We start from the raw sequence: 11,881 nt of genomic DNA, 5'->3' as shown, positions 1-11,881 counted from the left end.
TTGTGTAATTTGTCGCTAATGTTTAGAATTCGCCAGCATGCAATGGCCTCGTTTTGAATGACAATAGTATGTTTTACATCCACTGTTAAGCAGACGGTGCATATTTTTTTCAAATAGCTTCTTAATCAGATGTTGTCTGATGCAGTATATTTCACTGCAGTAATTACATTTTGTTAAAATGCCTGTCAATAATTCAGAATGAACACTTGTCTTATTTTGTGTGTACATGCATCACTTTATTTTTTATAAGGGTCAAACATTGAATAAGTGATGTTAGGACAAAGTGTGTGTGTGTGTGTTTTGGAAGTAACCTGTACAGAGAACTCAGGTGAGACCCGTTGTTCTTGTGATACAGGTCAAAGGGTAGTTTTGTGTTTCAGGAAGCATCTGGAGCAACTCATTGTCTTTGACATAGGAAGCACACTCGGATCATTCATTAGTTACAAGGCATACCACCTTAAAGTTACACGTAGAGGAGATACATTCTCTACAACACGAATTATAATTTTGTCTTACGTGTTGACGTAGATTTTGTCGAACTTGGACTAGAAATGCTCCTTGCTGATTAACGTCTGGATGTACACAACCATGGCTTGAAGCAAGCCAACATTGCTGTTGAGACATTGTCTACCAAAACCGGTCCACAGTTGGCTTGCACACACAGTGTACACACACATAGTGTACACACACACAGTGTACACACACATAGTGTACACACACAGTGTACACACAGTGTACACACACACACACACTGTATCCACAGTATACATACAGTGTACACACACACAGTGTACACACACAGTGTACACAGTGTACACACACACTGTACCCACAGTGTACACACACAGTACACACACAGTGTACACACACAGTCTACACACACAGTGTACACACACAGTGTACACAGTGTACACACAAAGTGTACACACAGTGTACACACACACAGTGTATACACAGTATGTACATACAGTGTATATACGTACACACAGTGTACACACACATTTTACACACACACAGTGTATACACACACACAGTGTACACACACACACAGTGTACACACACACACAGTGTACACACACACACAGTGTATACACAATAATGCCCACGTTGTTGTAGCTGGGCCCACGCACCCAAGGGAGGGAGCAATGTAAAGTGAATCTAAATCAACTTAATCTCCAACCCCGCTCTGTGACGTCACCACTCAGCAATACTTCATCGGCGTGAAACGCCAGGGGGAGGTGTACCTCGCTAGTGACGTCATGTCACCAAGGTATTCACACTCCCCCAACCCCGTCCACGGCGCTCTCGAGCGTGACGTCACCTCCGCTTGGGTCACTGCCGATATCAATCCAGTGGCAATCCTTATTTGGGCAAAGGTACGCCCAGTGACTGGCGGTTCATTAACATAATGTGTCTTTTGAAGCCGTCGAGAGTTTATTGCGACGGGTTTAGCAGCCATGCCCCCATCCCTCTACATATGGGCTGGCCTCATTAACATAATTTATTCAGTTACAGAGCTGCTCATTTTGGGAGGGGCGTGTCTCTTACCCCGAAAGTGACGTCATGTTACCTACTTACCCGCGTGATGTCGCGAGGTAACAGGAGGCTGCCGATCCACGCGTGCACTGAAATCCGAGGTGAGAAATTCTCATGGTGGTCGTGGTGGTTGTTTACCAAGGTAGAGCCTCTCTCGTAGGGATGTCAATTGAGTAGCATCGAGCATGGGAATCGATGTCCAGGTTGGAACTTTACAACGCGGGGCCTAGCCACGCGGGGCCTTGACTCCTGATTGCGTTCGCTTTAATTATCTCGCTTAAGTTTAATTTGTCTTCACCCGGCTCGCCACTTTGTAACTTTGTTTTATTGTAAATATTCATGCAGTTTTTATTTTCGTTCTTTTTTCACCAGGCCAAGCCCGCTTGAGCTGCTATACCGCTCTTGTTATCAGAAGCGACCTGCCCACAACAACACAAGGTGAGGCTTTGTCAACGTGTGTGAATGTTTTGACTTAAAACTTTTGTGACTGCAGGAATGAATATTCTTGGTTTATTCGGTAAAGTCACGTAGATAGAAAATAAAATAAAAATAACAGATAATAAATTAAAAGAAAAATAAATAAAAATTGAAAATGGACCAAAACCACGACATTTCGATTGCAACACAAGTGGTCTTTATCTTATTGAATTTAATCTGTTATTTTCATTTTCTATCTACGTGACTTTACTGAAAGAACCAACAATACGTGCGTCAATGTCTATCGGTCAAAGACGCTAAGCGCGTGCCGCTGTTGACTCTGAATGTGTGGAGGGGAACACCTTCACGGGGAGAGAGAGACAGAGACACGGATAGCCTCGGCTATGTTGATCCTCGATTCATTATTTGGTGGAGTGAGGCAGAATTAATGCTGAGCAGATGAAGGTGGCCAGGCATGGTGCTGGTCACACCACCACTTGTTTACTCATGGCAGTGTGTGACAGTGTCAAGTTTGTGTTTGCAGTAAAGTCTATTAACTCTGTTGAACACGGAGGTTATATCAAAGCAATAGTTTATTTTTGTTTTCCTCTGGAACTCTTACTAAGAATGGAAACAGGAAGTTAACACACACATGCAGCTGAAGTCGGATCTGTTCATCCCAGCATTCAAGGACATCTGAGCCTGGATTCACACCTCTAAGTTGCGATTGAACATTGATTTCTGCATTTCTGCATAACACATAGTATTGTTTTCAACACCCTTTGCTATGTCAACTGAATTTAGCTTTCATAAATATTCCTTTTGTAGTCAGACAGCCGAAATTGTGTGCTTAGAGTTTTGAGTTAACATTCATCTTGATGATATGAAGGCTTCCAGGCATATTAATGACATTTTCCCTCTCATTTTGTGCCATAGCAGCCCGTGGGGAGAAACCCTTCAGGTGCACTCTGTGCGGGAAGGCATTTGCATGTTCATCAAATTTTTTCATTACATCATGAATATATTAATAAGTATAGACGTGTAAGTCACGTGTGCATTCCTCTGTGCCTGACGTGTAGATGGTGTGGATATTCTTTTTTTCTGTCTGCAGCTGACGCTTCCTCTGCAGAATTGGTCTGATGGAGCAAAGGCAGTCAGCACAGCAGCTCGGTATGACAAGTCAACAATGCGACCAGCGTGCATACAGCACGGACCGGACTGGAAATCTGACACGGCACCAGAGGAGTCACACAGGAGAGAAACCCTTCAAATGTACTGTGTGTGGGAAGGCATTTTCATGGTCATCTCTTAAAAAACACCAGAGAACACACACGGGAGAGAAACCCTTCAAGTGCACTGTGTGTGGGAAGGCATTTTCAGATTTATCTACTCTTAAAAACCACCAGAGAACACACACAGGAGAGAAACCCTTCAGGTGCACGATGTGCGGGATGGCGTTTACACAGTCATGTAATCTTGTAACACACCAGAGAACACACACGGGAGAGAAACCCTTCAGGTGCACGATGTGCGGAATGGCGTTTACACCGTCATGTAATCTTGTAACACACCAGAGAACACACACGGGAGAGAAACCCTTCAAGTGCAGTGTGTGTGGGAAGGCATTTTCAGATGCATCTACTCTTAAAAAACACCAGGGAACACACACGGGAGAGAAACCCTTCAGGTGCACGATGTGCGGGATGGCGTTTACACGGTCATATCATCTCGTAATACACCAGAGAACACACACGGGAGAGAAACCCTTCAAGTGCACTGTGTGTGGGAAGGCATTTTCACAGTCATCTGCTCTTAAAAAACACCAGAGAACACACACGGGAGAGAAACCCTTCAAGTGCAGTGTTTGCGGGAAGGCATTTGCACATTCATCAAATCTTCAAGTACACCAGAGAACACAGAAGCCTCAGAAGATCCACAAGGAGTGGCGTCTGAAATCAGCTTGTGAAAGTCAAAGTGCCGCAATGAGACCATCCCTCATGAAACACGAACCGGAAGAAAATCCCAGCTTGGACACTTTTGAAGGTATCGAGGTGAAATATGAAGAGGTGAAGGTGAAATATGAAGAGGTGATGGTGAAATGTGAAGAGGTGATGGTGAAGAGCGAAGACGTGAAGGTATAATGTGAAGGTCAAGATTCAACTCCAAAATGGGACCTTCACATCGTGAAGCAGGAGGAGAATTCTGACTGTGAGGCAGAGTGAGGCAACTCCTAGCAGTTTGTGGAAGTGGAGGTGTGGGTGGACTTCCTCCGAGACAATATGAAGTCAAGTGGAGACCCAGTAGATGTGTAAGCCAGAGACGATGTCGCTCAAATAGATGCACCTTTGTCACAGGCCTTTAATGACAAGAATGTGAAGTTGGACACTCATTTCTTAGGTTCATCCTGCAGAGTAAGGGCGGCCAATCTTTGTGGGCCCGTGGGTTGGGTAGATCTCTAACCAGGAGCGAGAGACAATAAGCCCCCAAGCATTCACTATGTTATCATAATAATTGCATTTACACGGTGCTTGCTTAACCGCCTCAGCAACTCGGAGTTTTGTGTCGTACCTCGTCTGAAACACTCGAAGAGCATCCCCAAGTAGCAGCTGCCCCTGTGTGGCACAAGGTGGTGGCCCTGCACCGGCCTGCATGTGGACAAGAGCCTGTCATTAGGGGGCGATGATTGATGCGTCATCTCAGTTGTGTAGTTTGTAGGCAATCTTGATTCGAAGCTTTCGTGACTGCAGGAATCCACACACTTGAGTTATTTCGGTAAAGTCACCACGTGGGTAGAAACATAACAGATCACGGCGTTTAGATCACAACACAAGCAATCGTCATCAGGTGGGACAACCACAGCAAGAGAAACTGCTGAAGTAGTAGGCGCCTACTCCAGCAGTTTCTTCTTGTTGCTGCTGTGCGTGTCCCACCTGATGACGATTGCTTGTGTTGCCATCGAAACGCCGTCATCTATTATTTGTAGCGTAATGTTTAGAATTTGCTACATTTTGACCCAGACGCCAGCATGCAACGGCCTACTCGTTTTGAATGACGCAACAATAGTACGTTGTACATACATTGTTAAGCAGACGGTGCGTATTTTTCTTGTTAATACGATGTAACGTGATGCATTCAATTTCGCTGCAGTAATTCAATGTTGTTAATATGCCCGTCAATAATTTAGAATGAATACTTGTCTGATTATGCACGTACATGTAACATTTTGTCTGAGGGTCAATAATTTGAATAAGTAATGTTAGGACAAAGTGCGTGTGTGTGTTTTGTAAGTAACCTGTACAGAGAACTCGGTTGAGACCCGTTGTTCTTGTGATACAGGTCAAAGGGTACTTTTGTGTTTCACGAATCGTCTGCCTCTGGAGCAACTCATAGTCTTTGAAATAGGGAGCACGCTCGGATCATTCATCAGTTATAAGGCATACCACTTGAAAGTTACACGTATAGGAGGAGGTACATTCTCTACAACACGAATTGTAGTTTCGTCTTACGTGTTGACGTAGATTTTGTCTAACTGGGACTAGAAATGCACCTTGCTGATTCATGTCTGGATGTTTGTAACCATCGGTTGAAGCAAACCCCACTGCTGTTGTTGAGACGCTGTGCACCAATAAGGGTCCAACACATTGACGGCCTTCAGGCCAGGAAAGTCACAACATTTGCACACGAAGGACGCATTCATGCAAGTACCCCATGCTCCGTTTTGAAGTTTTAAAATGAAACATCTTTGAATTGTGTTGTGTTTTGAATTAGATGATTTTATTTCCTCATTAAAAGCTTGTATCAATTTACATCTGGAAGACTTCATTGAAAAGGACATTTCGTGTGAATTTTCTCTCGTCATTAAGTAGATGGCCTTGCCGGGGGTTCGGTTCAATGCGGACACAAACAGTGTACACACAGTGTACACGCAGTGTACACACACACAGTTTATACACAGTGTACACACAATGTACACACACAGATTGTACACACACAGTGTACACACACAGTGTACACACACATTTTATACACACAGTGTACACACAAAGTATACACAGTGTACACAAACAGTACACAAACTGTACACACTGTACATACAGTATACACACAGGGTACACACACAGTGTATATATACACACACAGTGTACACACACAGTGACACAGCGACACACAGTGACACACAGTATACACACACACAGTGTACACACACATACAGTGTACACACACAGTGTACACACACACAGTGTATACACAATAATGTCCACGTTGTTGTTGCTGAGCTCACACACCCAAGGGAGGGAGCAATGGAAAATGAATCTAAATCAAATTAAACTCCAACTCTGTGACGTCACCACTCTGCATTACTTCATCTGCGTGAAACGCCAGGGGGAGGTGTACCTCGCTAGTGACGTCATGTCACCACGGTATTCACCCCTCCCCCGTCCACCGCGCTCTTGAGCGTGACGTCACCTCCGTTTGGGTCACTGCCTATATCGTTCTAGTGGCAATCCTTATTTGGGCAAAGCTACGCCCAATGACTGGTGGCTCATTAACATAATGTAGCCGTTAAAGCCGTCGCGAGTTTATTGCGACGGGTTCAGCGCCCATGCCCCCATCCCTCGACACATGGGCCGGCCTCATTAACATAATTTGTTCAGTTGGAGAGCCGCTCGTGGGAGGGAAGTCACGTCATACTACTTCCTGCTGTCGCGAGGTAACAGGAAGCTGCCGCGTGCGCGCTTGCACTGAAATCCGAGGTGAGAAATTCTCATCGTTGTGGTGGTGGTTGTGGTGGTGGTTGTAGTGGTAGTGGTGGTTGTTGTTGTTGTGGTGGTTGTTGTTGTTTACCAAGGTAGAGCCTCTCTCTCTCGTAAGGATGTCAGTTGAGTAGCAGCGAGCATGGGAATCGATGTCCAGGTTGGAACTTTACAACGCGGGGCCTAGCCACGCGGGGCCTTGCCTCCTGCCCTCGCCTGATTGCGTTCACTTTAATTATCTCGCTTAAGTTTAATTTGTCTTCACCCAGCTCGCCACTTTGTAACTTTGTTTTATTGTAAATATTCACGCAGTTTTTATTTTCTTTTGTTAGCAGGCCAAGCCCGCTTGAGCTGCTATCCCGCTCTTGTTATCAGAAGCGACCTGCCCACAACAACACAAGGTGAGGCTTTGTCAACGTGTGTGAATGTTTTGACTTAAAACTTTGGTGACTGCAGGAATTAATATTCGTGGTTCTTTCGGTAAAGTCAAGTAAATAGAAAATTGAATAAAATAACAATGAAATAAATAAATAACTTCAAATAAAGAAAAACAACTCACGTCGTTTTGATCGCAACACAAGTGGTCTTTATTTAATGTAATTGTATTATCTGTTATTGTTATTTTCTATCTACGTAACTTTACCGAAATGAACAAGAATACGTGTGTCAATGTCAATCGGTCAAAGACGCTCAGCGGAGAGACGTGCAAACTCCAAATATACAGCAGGCGTCAGGGTCGGGATCGAACCCACGACTTCCTGTACACCAGGTGAGGCAGTTAACATCTCACCACGGAGAGGGACACGCAAACTCCAGTTAGCCTCGGCTATGTTCATTGATCCTCGATTAATTACTTGGTGGAGTGAGGAAGCATTCATGCCAAGCAGATGAAGGTGGCCAGGCATGATTCTAGACACGCCACTGCCAGTGTGTGACAGTGTCAAGTTTGTATTTGCAGTAAAGTCTATTAACTCTGTTGAACACGGAAGTTATATCAAAACAATAGTTTATTTTTGTTTTCCTCTGGAACTCTTTGTAAGAATGGAAACAGGAGGTGAACACAGCACACACGTGCAGCTGAAGTCGGAACTGTTCATCCCAGCATTTAAGGACGTGAGCCTGGATTCACACCTCTAATTTGCGATTGAACGTTAATTTATGCATTTCTGCCTAACACAAATAGTATTGTTTTCAATACCCTTTGCTATGTCAGCTGAATTTAGCTCTCATAAATATTCCTTTTGTAACCAGACAGCAGAAATTGTGTGCTCGGAGTTTTAGGTTAACATTCATTTTGAAGATACGAGGGCTTCCAGGCATGTTTATGACCATTTGCCCTCTCATTGTGTGCCGTAACTGCCCTGTGATGAATTTGTGAAACGTTTTTACTACATCATGAATATATGAATATAGACGTGTAAGTCACATGTATATATGCATTCCTCTGTGCCTCGATACTGACGTGTAGATGGTGTGGATATTATTTTTTTCTGTCTGCAGCTGACGCTTCCTCTGATGCTTCCTCCGCAGAATTGGACTGATGGAGCAAATGCACTCAGCGCAGCTCGGTAGGACAAGTCAACAATGCGACCGGTGTGCATACAGCACGGATCGGACTGGAAATTTGACATGGCACCAGAGAACTCACACAGGAGAGAAACCCTTCAGGTGCACGATGTGCGGGAAGGCGTTTGCACATTCATCTACTCTTAAAATACACCAGAGAACACACACAGGAGAGAAACCCTTCAAGTGTAGTGTATGCAACTATGCATTTGCACGGTCATTTGCTCTTAAAATACACCAGAGAACACATACGGGAGAGAAACCCTTCAAGTGCACTGTGTGTGGGAAGGCATTTTCACAGTCATCTGTTCTTAAAGAACACCAGAGAACACACACAGGAGAGAAACCCTTCAAGTGCAGTGTGTGTGGGAAGGCGTTTGCACGTTCATCTGCTCTTGTAACCCACCAGAGAACACACATGGCAGTGAAACCCTTCAAGTGCAGTGTGTGTGGGAAGGCATTTTCACAGTCGGTTGCTCTTGTAACACACCAGAGAACACACACGGGAGTGAAACCCTTCAAGTGCACTGTGTGTGGGAAGGCATTTGCATGGACATCAGTTTTTCAGACCCACCAGAGAACACACACGGGAGAGAAACCCTTTAAGTGCACTGTGTGTGGGAAGGCATTTGCATGGTCATCAGTTTTTCAGACCCACCAGAGAACACACACGGGAGAGAAACCCTTCAGGTGCAGTGTGTGTGGGAAGGCGTTTCCACGTTCATCTGCTCTTGTAATACACCAGAGAACACACACGGGAGTGAAACCCTTCAGGTGCACGATGTGTGGGAAGGCGTCTGCACATTCATCTACTCTTGTAGAACACCAGAGAACACACACGGGAGAGAAACCCTTCAAGTGCAGTGTGTGTGGGAAGGCGTTTCCACGTTCATCTGCTCTTGTAATACACCAGAGAACACACACGGGAGTGAAATCCTTCAGGTGCACGATGTGTGGGAAGGCGTTTGCACATTCATCTACTCTTGTAGAACACCAGAGAACACACACGGGAGTGAAACCCTTCAAGTGCAGTGTGTGTGGGAAGTCATTTTCACAGTCAACTGTTCTTAAAAAACACCAGAGAACACACACAGGAGAGAAACCATTCTCTCCTGTGTGTGTGTGGGAAGGCATTTTCACTGTCATCTGTTCTTAAAAAACACCAGAGGATACACACAGGAAAGAAACCCTTCAGGTGCATTTTGTGTGGGATGATGTTTGCACAGTCATCAAATCTTCAAGTACACGAGAGAACACACATGGGAGAGAAACCCTTCAAGTGCACTCTGTGCGGGAAGGCGTTTTCACAGTCACCACATCTTAAAGTACACCAGAGAACACACACGGGAGAGAAACCCTTCAAGTGCACTCTATGCGGGAAGGCGTTTTCACAGTCACCACATCTTAAAGTACACCAGAGAACACACACGGGAGAGAAACCCTTCAGGTGCACTCTGCGGGAAGGCGTTTGCACATTCATAAAATCTTCAAGTACACCAGAGAACATAGAAGCATCAGAAGATCTGCAAGGAGTGGAGTCTGAAATCAGCTTGTGAAAGTCAAAGTGCCCCAATAAGCCCATCCCTCATGAAACAAGAACCGGACGAAAATCCCAGCTTGGACACTTTTAAAGGTATCGAGGTGAAATATAAAGAGGTGATGGTGAAGAGGGATGAAGTGATGGTGAAGAGGGAAGAAGTGAAGGTGAAATGGGATGAAGATTCAACTCCAAAATGGGACCTTCACATCGATGGACGCAACGTGAAGCAGGAGGAGAATTCTCACTGTGAGGCAGAGCGAGGCAACTCCCAGCAGTTTGTGGAAGTGGAGGTGTGGGTGGACTTGCTCCTAGACAATACAAAGTCAAGTGGAGACCCGGTAGATGTGTAAGCCAGAGACGATGTCGCTACAATAGATGCACCTTTGTCACAGGCCATTAATGACAAGAATGTGAAGTTGAACACTCAATTCCTAGGTTCAACCTGCAGAGTAAGAGCGGCCAGTCTTTGTGGACCTGTGGGTTGGGTAGATCTCTAACCAGGAGCGAGAGACAATAAGCTCCCAAGCATTCACTATGTTATAATAATTGCATTTACTCGGCGCTTGCTTAACCGCCTCGGCATCTCCGAGTTTTGTCGTACCTCGTCTGAAACACTCGAAGCGCATCACCAAGTAGCAGCTGCCCCTGTGTGGCACAGGGTGGTGGCCCTGCACCAACCTGCATGTGGACAAGAGCCTGTCAGTAGGGGGCGATGATTGATGCGTCATCTCAGTTGTGTAGTTTGTAGGCAATCTTGATTCGAATCCACACTCTTGAGTTCTTTCGGTAAAGTCACCACGTGGGTAGAAACATAACAGGTCACGGCGTTTAGATCACAACACAAGCAATCGTCATCAGGTCGGACAACCACAGCAAGAGAAACTGCTGAAGTAGTAGGCGCCTACTCCAGCAGTTTCCTCTTATTGCTGCTGTGCTTGTCCCACCTGATGACGATTGATTGTGTTGCCATCGAAGTGCCGTGATCTATTATTTGTAGCGTAATGTTTAGAATTTGCTAAATTTTGACCCAGACGCCAGCATGCAACGGCCTACTCGTTTTGAATGACGCAACAATAGTACGGTGTACATACACTGTTAAGCAGATGGTGCGTATTTGTAAAATAACTTCTTGTTAATATGATGTAACGTGATGCAGTCAATTTCGCTGCAGTAATTCAATGTTGCTAATATGCCCGTCAATGATTTAGAATGAATACTTGTCTGATTGTGCATGTAACATTTTATCTGAGGGTCACACATTGAATATGTGATGTTAGGACAAAGTGTGTGTGTGTTTTGGAAGTAACCTGTACAGAGAACTAAGGTGAGACCCGTTGTCCTTGTGATACAGGTCAAAGGGTACTTTTGTGTTTCTCGAAGCGTCTGCCTCTGGAGCAACTCATCGTCTTTGAAATAGGGAGCACGCTCGGATCATTCATCAGTTACAAGGCATACCACTTGAAAGTTACACGTATAGGAGGAGATACATTCTCTACAACACGAATTGTAGTTTTGTCTTACGTGTTGACGTATATTTTGTCTAACTGGGACTAGAAATGCACCTTGCTGATTCACGTCTGGATGTTCACAACCATCGGTTGAGGCAAACCCCACTGCTGTTGTTGAGACGCTGTGCACCATTTAATGGTCCAACACATTGACGGCCTTCATGCCAGGAAAGTCACAACATTTGCACACGAAGGACGAATTCACGCAAGCACCCGGTGCTCCGTTTTGAAGTTTTAAAATGAAACATCTTCGACTTGTGTTGTGTTTTGAATTAGATGATTTTATTTCTTCATTAAAAGCTTGTCTCAATTTACATCTGGAAGACTTCATTGAAAAGGACATTTCGTGTGAATTTTCTCTCGTCATTAAGTAGATGGCCTTGCAGGGGTTCGGTTCAATGTGGACACAAACACAGTGTACACACACAGTGTACACACACAGTACACACACAGTGTACACACACTGTACACACAGTGTACACACACAGAGTACACACACACAGAGTACACACACACAGTGTACACACACAGTGTACACACACAGAGTACACACAGTGTAC

The 11,881-nt window shown here is 44.8% G+C and overlaps 1 pseudogene; it reads left to right on the top strand.

Annotated features, from left to right (window-relative positions):
* The first annotated feature begins 7,696 nt into the window (after window positions 1–7,696).
* LOC142915796 (uncharacterized) lies at window positions 7,697–11,635 on the top strand (annotated as a pseudogene).
* Window positions 11,636–11,881: the final 246 nt, after the last annotated feature.

This window comes from Petromyzon marinus, unplaced genomic scaffold, assembly GCF_048934315.1.
Source record: "Petromyzon marinus isolate PM22_M1 ecotype Great Lakes invasive population unplaced genomic scaffold, UKy_Petmar_22M1.pri1.0 PM_G_Scaffold_35, whole genome shotgun sequence".
NCBI lineage: Eukaryota > Metazoa > Chordata > Hyperoartia > Petromyzontiformes > Petromyzontidae > Petromyzon > Petromyzon marinus.
Note: the sequence above shows the minus strand (reverse complement) of the source record. Positions and strands in the feature narration are given on the sequence as shown.